The sequence below is a fragment of the Phyllostomus discolor genome, chromosome 4 (genome assembly GCF_004126475.2).
Source record: "Phyllostomus discolor isolate MPI-MPIP mPhyDis1 chromosome 4, mPhyDis1.pri.v3, whole genome shotgun sequence".
In the NCBI taxonomy this organism is placed as follows: Eukaryota; Metazoa; Chordata; class Mammalia; order Chiroptera; family Phyllostomidae; genus Phyllostomus; species Phyllostomus discolor.
Genome location: NC_040906.2, coordinates 152,606,335 through 152,616,952, shown reverse-complemented (window position 1 = coordinate 152,616,952; position 10,618 = coordinate 152,606,335).

The window sequence follows — 10,618 nt, the reverse complement described above, 5'->3', positions numbered from 1 at the left end:
TACCTATATTATGACCTCCTTAAACATAAACTCTTATAGAAATATGTATGCACTTAGACTCTTTCCAGTACTTAGCTACTGTAAATTTTGCTGATATGAACATTGGGGTTCATAGAGCCTTTTGAATTGGCGTTTCAGGATTCTTAGGGTATAATCCCAGCAGTGGAATTGCCAGATCAAAAGGCAGTTCCATTTTTAGTTTTTTGTGGTATTCCACACTATTCTTTACAATGGCTGCACCAGTCTGCATTCCCACCAGTGGTGTACTAGGGTTCCCCCTTTCCATACCTTGCCAGCACTTGTTGCTTATTGGTTTGTTTATGATGGCCATTCTGACCAGTGTGAAGTGATATCTCATCTCATTTGCATCTCTCTGATAGCTGGTGATGCTGAGCATCCTTTCATATGTCTATGGGCCTTCTGCATGTCCTCTGTGGAGAAATGTCTGTTCAGGTCCTTTGCCCATTTTTTAATTGGATTGTTTGCCTTCCTGGTGTGGAGTCATGTGAGTTCTTTACATATTTTGGAGATCAAACCCTTCCCTGGGGTATCATTGGCAAATATATTCTCCCATATGGTTGGCTCCTTTCTCATTTTGCATATGTTTTCTTTAGCCATGTGGAAGATTTTTAATTAGATGTACCCATCAGTAAATGAGTGTATCAAAAAACTGTGGTACATTCACACAATGCACTATTATTCCGCAGAAAGAAAGAATGAGCTCCTATCCTTTTAGACAGCATAGATGGAACTGGAGAGCATTATGCTACATGAAATAAGCCAGATTGTAAAAGACAAATACCATATGATGTCACCTGCAAGTGGAACCTAATCAGCAAAACAAACAAGTGAGCAAAATAGAACAAGAAGCATGGAAATAAAGAACAAACTGACAATGACCAGAGGGGAGGGAGGAGGGGGGCAATAGGGGAAAGAAGGGGAAGGGCAAAGTCAAGGAACATGTATAAAAGACCCATGGACAAAGACAATGGGGAGATTGAATATGGGAAGTGAGGGTGGGTAGGGCAGGGGACAGTAATGGGGGGAATGGGGACAACTGTAATTGAACAATAAAAAAAATTTTAAAAGAAATATGTATGCATTTGCCTATTATCTCCTCCATTGAAATGTAAGGTCCTAAGGGCAGGAAATATCAGACCCAGTGTGGATTTTCCCAGGCCTTAGAATAATGCATTGCTATTTTAGAGAGGCTTAAAAAGAGACTTTCAAATGCACCTGGGTTTAGCTTCACTTGGGCAACATGGTTCTCACCAATTTATCTTCAATTTTTCTCTCATACACTTAGATATTACCTTTCAAAACTCTTTAATGTAGTTACCTAATACTTGACCAGTGAGATTCAATCCTATACTCCCTTTTATTTTACACAGTTTAATAGTTTCTTTCTATGAGTGGAATATACAGTTAGTCACCGTCTTATTTGATTATAGAGGAACCACATAATATTATTTGCCCAATTTAGCCTTTATGAAGTCCCAAACTTACAAGAGAAATTTCACATTCTGATTGAATGAATTGACCACAGATCCAAATATACCAGAAGTGGACAAAATGAAGAAAATATCACCAATTAGGACTCATAAAAACAATCACCTACACTTTGGGCATTCCTTTTATCTATTGATGCATAATGCACTTCCCCCAAACTGATCAGTGGCTTAAAACAATGGCAATACTTATTTCATTCACAAATATTGGATTTATTTTTCTCACACACTCTTCCTCACTTAGCATAAGCTGGGTTGGCTTGAAGATGTGGGAATTGGAAATAAATGGAACCTGATAAACTGGAACTTTCCCTGGGGCTGTGGTCAGAGCACCTATAGGAGGCTTTCCAAGCAGCATGGGGCTATGGTCTAAGGACAGGCATCCCACGAGGAAGAAGAGGAAATGGCATCGCCCTTTACAATAGCCTTAGAAGGCATGTAGAGTCATTTCTGCTGTAGTAGCAGACTCAAGGGGGAATGCACACAGATCTCATCTCTTGGTGTAGAAAGGTCAATATCATGTTGTAAAAGCGTGTGTGGATGTGATATATTGGTACAAAAGTTTAGAAAACACAATCTTCCATGTGGAGTTTAAAGATGACATCTACAGATGACCTGTCTCCTGATGATGCTACCCACTGCAATTACAGGATGTAGGTTTTTGTGGCCATGGAGGGGAGGAGATTAGGGTTATTAATGGTATTGCCCTATAGAGTTTACTCCCAGGAGTTGCAATTAAGACATTTCTTAGCTAACTACAGATATTCTTAAGCTGAAGGGCACTTGTTTAAGGATTCAGATTCCTGGGAACCAAAAGTTTAAAATCAGTAGGTCTGAGTTAGTGAAAAGATGTATCAGGTATTGATGGACTCCCTCAGTGCTTCTGAGGTAGTTGATTTAGGATCCAAACTTTGAGAAACATTGGTATAGGATTTTAGCATGTACCATAGGATTAAAAAAAAAGACTCAAGCGTTTGTGTGACTATTTCCAGTACACAACTGGTGCTCTGAAATGATAGAGTAAGGAGGGGAAATAGTCATGTTCAATGGTAAGCTGTGTAACCAGCTGTCTTGATGCTTTCTTTTCTCAGCCTTATTGTCTTGGTCTTGAAAAGTAAGTTACCGGTACCTGTCAAATGAGATGAGGGGTTAGGAAATAATAACTCTTGGCTATGGATAATCTCTGTACACATATTTTCACTTTAAATTTCACCCTGGCTGGTGTAGCTCAGTGGATTGAGTGCGGGATGCGAACCAAAGCATTGCAGGTTCGATTCCCAATCAGGGCACATTCTTGGGTTGCAGGCCACGGCCCCCAGCAACCTCACATTGATGTTTCTCTCTCTCTTTCTCCCTCCCTTCCCTCTCTAAAAATAAATAAATTAAATCTTTAAAAATAAATAAATAAATAAATAAATTTCAGCCTACAACCGTGTACATTTTTTCATTAAAAAAGTGGAAGTTTAGAATGATAAAACTGTATACAATCAGAAAAGAAGATGGAGGAAGAGCCGGGATTCAAAATTCCTCTGATTTCCAAGACATTGTCTCTTCATCCACTGTACTTCAACACTCAGCATCAGTAGTATAAAATGTAAAGTTAGTTTCACATCCTCTGCCACTTATATCAATAATTTACTTACTATTCAACATCACAGAGGGACTATCAAAAGACTTTTCACCCACAATAGACTAGAAGTCTTTGATAACACTCACCATAAATATGTTTCATCCTGAAGCCATCTTGTCTCTACAATGCAGTCCTCAACACAGAGATTTGGCCAATTGTTGTTGGAAAAGCTTTACAAGATAAAACACTTCTCTTTCTGAAAAAGATGGGCACCACTTTTAGGTAACCCTGTTCCCACAACTGAAGATGATCAAGTTGACCTGCAGTCTGGGCAAGGATGTAAGTTTCTCTCTTAAACTTTCTCAATTGAGGAACCACTTTTCCTTCTTAACTACATAAGTTTTTCAGTTTAGCACACAACATAGACCTGCCTGCACTGCAGGAACCTGTGATAATTCAGTCATGAGTAACAGCCACCCAGCACAGACCAAAGCCTCTCGTAAGACCTGTGATGTTGGAGGCAGTATAATGGGCATGTTAACTGTCCCCTCTATATTCTCCAGGTGCTATCCTCACCATCAAGTTTAATCATTAGAAAGTGGAATACCTTGGCCATTGCCTCTTATTCCCTGCAGAAAGGGCTTCACCGAGTACAATTTAATGTTATGTTCTCAGCTTGTAAAGTGAATCAATAGCAGAACTGTCCATTTGAACAGTATTTTTGTTTCTTGCCCACATTGTCTATTATGTTATTCAGACCCACTTAGATAAGGAACCATAGGATAAATTTCTCTGAAAATTTGATCCCAAGAAAGATTTTGTTTCTACAGAGGAATGTGTTTATTTTCTTTCATCAGGCAAGAAAAAAGAAATGTATCAACCAGTGTATTTAATCTTTATGCCTTTCCTGCTAGAAAAATACTTAGAGCCATTTTGAGGGCCCAGCAACAGTAATTCACTTATACCCGTTGACATCTACTTGGTCTTTCTGATCCTTTGAAAAATTTTTGATTGTCTCACATTTTTAATTGTACTTTTTTGGCCCTAAAATTATTTTAAGTTAAAGAGTAGGTTGTAAAAAATGCAGAGTAAAAGAAATAAAATAATTTAAAACAATATCTTCCAAGACAATGATTCTTCATCCCATTTATTTTGTAAATTTTCTTTCAATGAAAGTTGCACTAACAGGTTTCTTTATTATTATTAGCTCTATCATACAGGCATCACAAACCCAGAAAGTCTTTTTTATTCAGAATTACCCCTTATCAACACATTAGGGAAATCATGTCATTGTCAAGTTGCTGCCAATCATTTGTCAGTTACCAAGATGATGGTAAATAGCATAGTCATATCACATCTGGACCACTTTTAACCTCTTTATTTCTATAGCTCAGATCACACCGGCTTTAAAATAAAGACTACACTTCTCTCCAAATGTCTCCAAGAAGATTCTGAGTGACAATGCATGAAATAGTGTCCTAACCTAGATTTTTATAATGTATTGAAACAGGACTAGTGATGTTTTACAGATTCTGGACCTAAACAAACATCCCCTTAAGTAAGAGAACGTGAAATTTAGAAGATAGTGTGGAAACTATAACATGTAAAAAAATTAGGCCGGAATTTATCTGTAGAAGCTAAAACTACAAGCAAACCTGCTGATATTCTCTCCAAATTAGTGACAGTGTTATCGTAATTAATAATTTGGCCAGTTAGGGATTTCTTTTCTAACTGAGCCTTTATTTTAGTGACTCAGTTTCCCAAAATATTACAAATGTTTAGAAAGGTTATAATCTTCTAAACTGAGTCACTTGAAAGTAAGTTACTGTGTAATTGTGTCCTATAAACATTTTCACATAATTTGACTGAATTAAATATCATTAAGGATTGTATTTAGACTATACAGTCAAATGAAAGTAAAAGCACCTTTATGGAAAAGTTTTTAACTTCATCAGCTCATTGTTTTTGCAGGACAAAGAGCTCTAATCATCAGGGTTTGACATTCCACCTCTTCCCCCACCCCTGTCCCCAGGCGCACACACATATTTTCAGAGAAGAATCTTTTCTCTGATCGTGGTGCTGAAATAAAAAGTTAGCCCAGTGTCTGTCCCACAAATACGCATGTGAGCCCTGTGGGGAATCACACTATGACTTCTCAACAAAGAACTTCACTGTGCTGCTGAGATTTTTTGTGCAGAAAAGGTGAATTGTTTCCCTGGTGCTTCCAATTGCTTAATCGAGTCTTACAAAGAAACACTTTATACAAACAGCTGTTAAATGAATACCCACAACACATACATAAATATACATAGTGTGTCTTTGGGTTTTATAATTTTTAAATAAAATGTCTCCACGGGTAGTGTATAGCATCAGAACATTTCTTCCATGTCCTTATTTTCAAAAATATGAGGTGCATCGTGTACAGATGGATGAGGGGCCATCCCTTAAAAACAGACAGTGATTACCACTCACAGAATGACAAATGTTCTTTAGTAGCAAATTCTCATTAATGTAAAATTAATTCACACGAGTAAAAGGGGAATTGAAATGTATTATAATATCCTTCCTAGTTGCATGACATGTCCATGCAAACATTGAGAATAAATGACATGGAGGAAGTTTATTTAAAATTAACCAGTCACTCTCCCCAAAAAGGTGTTGAAGATGATCAGAGTTCTGAGGTACTCATCAGGCACCACAAAAATGTTTGAGTAACACAGGTGAAGGAATAGCATTGTTTATGCTCTAGTCACTAAAAGGCTAACATCACACCCCAAATTGCTTTTCTAAGACTATCCTATACTGAGCTCTGTCTTACCTCACTTTGTTTACAAAAATGAAAATCTGTATTAAAGAGACCCTAGAAGTATGTGCTGTAGAGATTTCATGTTGGCAATATTTAATTTTGAATATAATAATAATGTTTTTAAAAGATCATTTTAACTTTAATGATAATGGAATAAAATAAGCTTTTTTCATTTTCTGGAATATACAGGGAGCCTACATCTTTTTAAAAAATATATACCCTTTGCATTTTTAGCATGTTCTGTGCTACAGACAGCAACACATCTCTATCTCATTTCATTCTGGGAAGCAAAACATAAATCATGTTCATGCTTCTCTTTGATGTATGAGATCAGGTTTCCTATGTCCACCTTCTCGTTTTCCCCCATCCACTGTGACACTGATGACAACTATAAAAATACTTCATACTGATTTCTCTTGAGTCATTCACTGACTGAGTAGTAGGTTAGGCAAAGAAATTCTTAGATTTAATGAGATATATTTCTCTTCCAGCTCCCAGTTCATGTAGATTCACGCACAGAATGGTCCTGGTGAACATTTTGCAACTTTTAAGATCTACACCCTTGCTTATGAGCAAACATAACTGCAGTCCAGGCAGCTCCTGAAGTCCAGGGGCCTCTTCACATCTGCAAATTTGATGGAATTCACGATGGGAAAGGAGGAGCTTTTCAGAATCAATGCTTAATGGGTTTAGAATTAAAAGTATAAAATTACATTTTCTTTCCAGAAATATAAGGCCAGAAAATATAATTACCAAGTAGAACAAATTCCCTTCAATGGTAAAACCTGACTACAAATTGAAATGACAGAACATTATAAAAATCACAGACATTAGGAGCAGAAAGAGAACACAGAAATCCCTGGTGATGATGGCTAACAGTTAAGGAGTACTCATCCTGGGCTTGGAATAAAGAAAGTGCTTTCACTCAGATATCTCCTTGAATACTCACAAGAAGTAGAAGGGGAAAACATTGTCATCACCCCTGTTTTACAGACAATTCACATAAGTGTTAGAGAGGTTAAGGAATTTGCCCAGGGTCATGCAGCCACCCTAGGAATGCTTGGAAGGTACCCAGAGAGCCCAGCTCCGGAGCCCAGGTCCTGTTGCTCTTCTTGACCAGCTCTAATTTAACCCCATATTTTCACTGAAGCAGGGTGGGAGGGTAAAAGATCCGGAGCCTTTTAGCTGTGTTGGAGCACACCAGAAGTGGAACCAAGGCCAGCTTGGCATTAAAAAAAAAAGAAAGGTGCTTCTCAAAGAGGGAGACAGGAGGGCTGTCCTTCCCTAGGTGGCACAAAAAGCAGACGTGCCCCTGAAGCAGGAGTTTGAGGTTCAGTATGCCACTTGGACTAATCTAGCCCCCTCACTCTCCGTTTGCCCCCCCACCCCAGTTGCCTTGTATCCAGACCAATAAATACTCTTGTGTGTATTACACTGGCCAAGCACACCACTGTAATGCTGGCCTGGTGCGTGTAAATTGCCTCTCAGTGGGTGGCTATTATATTTATATTGGTTTAAACTGTTTCCATTGCCAATCCATTATGCTGGAATTCCCCCTTGCTGAGGGCAGCTGTGTTATTCTTTTCTTTGACTGAAGCCCAAGAACTATCTCTTCAACTCCTTGGGAACCGACCATTAAAGAGTAAACATCTTGATTCAAATGGGGCCCCTTCTTATCCCTCTGCCTCTTGCTAATCAGGAACAGTCCCCTCTGGCCCAACCAGTTCATACTGCTCATTTTTTCAGGAGATAGACATTGGAGTGGAGCAAGAAAGCGATGCGCAGAATGTCAAAGGAATACACTGGCAATAACACTTACACAAGTAACTCACTTCCGTAGAAGGCAAACGATTCAAGCATAACCACCAAAAAAGAGTCCAGAGGGCCCTGGGTATGTCCATATTGAGCACCCTTGGAGTAAAATACCAGTGTGAGTGCCCCTTTATGAACAGAATCTCCTAGCAAACATTTGTGGTTTCCAATACTGAATACACATTTCTTGGTTCAGCTTAAAGTTCAAAACTGGTGACTAAAAGTCAAGAGCTAAATGAACATCAGTAATATGCATTTCTATGTATAACTGAACATCAGTAATGTATACTTCTATTTCTATGGTGTTATGACAGAATTAGGAAGCAAGTTTATAAATGCAATTGTTCCCCTGAGTGCTATGTGTAGCATTACAAACTGATGACTGCTGATAATCATACTCACTTGTCCTATAAACATAGACCCTGAGTCATAGTGGAAGTGAGTGAGAAAATTTGTATATATTAAAGCCACTGATACAAGTGCAAAGAGAACCCAAAAGCCTTTATCTGATGATGCCTCAGTATCATCAGTCTTTAAAAGAATTCCCATTTAAGAGTGGTAGCTGCTGTAAGAAGCAATACAATTAAAAATAATAATTCTTCCTGTTAGAAATGGGCAAAGATCGTTCTCTCCTCCCTTTCCCATAGAGCATTTACTTTAGGGAACTTGAAGTTGTCAGTATTTTTCCCCTCGGAAACATATATGCAGTATGTCCTTTTGAAAACCAGGTTGGCCTTTTGTCATCTTCAAGACCCAGGAATGCTTTTCTGTAGGAAATGTAAACATTGAAGGCAAAAGGAGAGAGTGCTTCCATCTCCAGTCTCTGCAGGAGGGCAGGAGCCTGGCTGCAGTGGGCACCTTGCTCCAAGTTGCAAAACTACCTCCTGACATAAAGATATGGGGTTTGTCTTTCCTTCGGATAAAGCCAATCAGTTAACACAGATCATGCCAATTACTTGTTTAAATTAGGATGAACTGTGTGTGACCAAAGAACAATGCTATCAAGTCCTATTACTTGAGGACTAGTTATTGTTTATCTTGAAAATATGTAGAATTGGGTGTATGTGCTTAAGAGGGTGAGATTTCTCTCTGTTTGGGCAATCTCTTAGTGATTTCCTGTGATTGGTGTTACATTCTCGTTTAATGCTTTTTCAGAGTAAAAGTAAATTAAAAATAAAATAATAATAAAAATAAGTAATAAAAATGAATAACATTTTTCTTTACCACTTTTGTGGATGAGATTTCTGGATTGGGAGAAGATTGTGGTTTTAATTATACTTCCCCAACATCACTGAGTTTTGAGAGGAGAAGGAATGTATGCAGGCGTTGGAGGCCATGTAGAGTGGAGCAGGCTTCCCTCAGAGGTCCAGAGCCCGCCCGCCCAGCGTGCCCAGGCGCACTGCACAGACCAGCCTCCGCTTCAGTCAAGACCACGGTCAGACATGAAGTGCTTTACTGCTTGAATGAACATACTGAGTGAAAGTAATGAATGTATTTGAGGTTCATTATATTGACATTACCATGTGGAAGTCTCTAAAACAAAAAAGAAAAATAAACCTTTCACATGATCATGAGAAAAGAAGATAAATGTAAAGTTGAAAATCATACCAAGGAATTTTTAAAGAGACAAAAATACTTTTTTAGATATTAGAATAGCTAAAAAGTTTGTTTAGTTTTTTCCTTAAAATAAAATATACATTTTTCGTTTTCGCCAATAATTTTATTGATTTGGATACTTTGAGTATGTTGGCTGTCTCCTGTGTGGTATGATATTGATTGTTCTCATTTAATGTCTCAATTTGATTGCTATCAACTTCAACTGGTCTACCCAACTTTGGACCATGGTCCAGCAAGAAATCTCCAGCATGAAACTTCACAAATTACTTTTGACACATTGGATCATTTACAACACCTTCTCCATACACTGCACAAATCTTTTCTTGTGTTTCAGTTGCATCTTTACCTTTCTTGAAATAATAAATCATAATATGCAAAAAATGTGTATTTTCCTCTACCTTAAATATTAAAATGGCAACACTAAAATTGATCTGCTTTGATGTTTTTTTAATGTATGCTATTACAGCTGTCAAAATACAGTCTAACAAAATTGTTTCAAATAAAGTTACAGACAACTAAGTGCTACTAGAGCCACCTTACAGAAAAAAAGAAAAACTTTTTGGCCAACCCAATACATGAAATTTCTATTTGATAGCTGAGAAGGGTGATTTATTTGGACTTAGTTTTAGTTCTTGCATTTGAAGTTTGTACCAGTTGTTCTCAAAATTTAATAATTATCAACATTGCATGGGATGTTGGTTCAGTAGATAGGGATAGGTCCCTGAATTCTCTATTTCTCAGAGCACTTCGAGTGATCCCGACACAGATGATCCAGGGACTCTAAGTAAATAAACACTGGTATATGCAATAAATAGATGATATCCAAAATGCTTTCTAAACTGGAACTAAAACAAATCTAGTCTCATTTTTAAATAAATGAAAGATTATATAGTAAATTATTATTCTTTTATTCGAGGACCATTTAGCTGTTACACTATTTTTATCTGCATAGCCAGAAAAGAAAGATATGTATAATTTTGGGAAAATCATAAAGTAAAAATGATCAGATTGATGGATTTCAATGCAGCTAAAATAAATAAAACCTGGAGTTCTATATGAAAGCATCATAGTCATCTGCAATACCAGAAGCCAGAGAACAAAGAAAGCAAAATTACATTAAAATAAGAATAAATAAAGAATAATTTGGCCTTGAAAGCCCATGCCATAAGTTTTACGAAACAGCAGCAACTTTATTTAATCATGTTGGAAGAGAGAATTTGGCATCTGAAATATCAAATGATCTGCTTTCAACAAGTGGAGACGGAGCTACAGCCGCCTTTGGAGTGGCACGTGGGGTACCTAGAT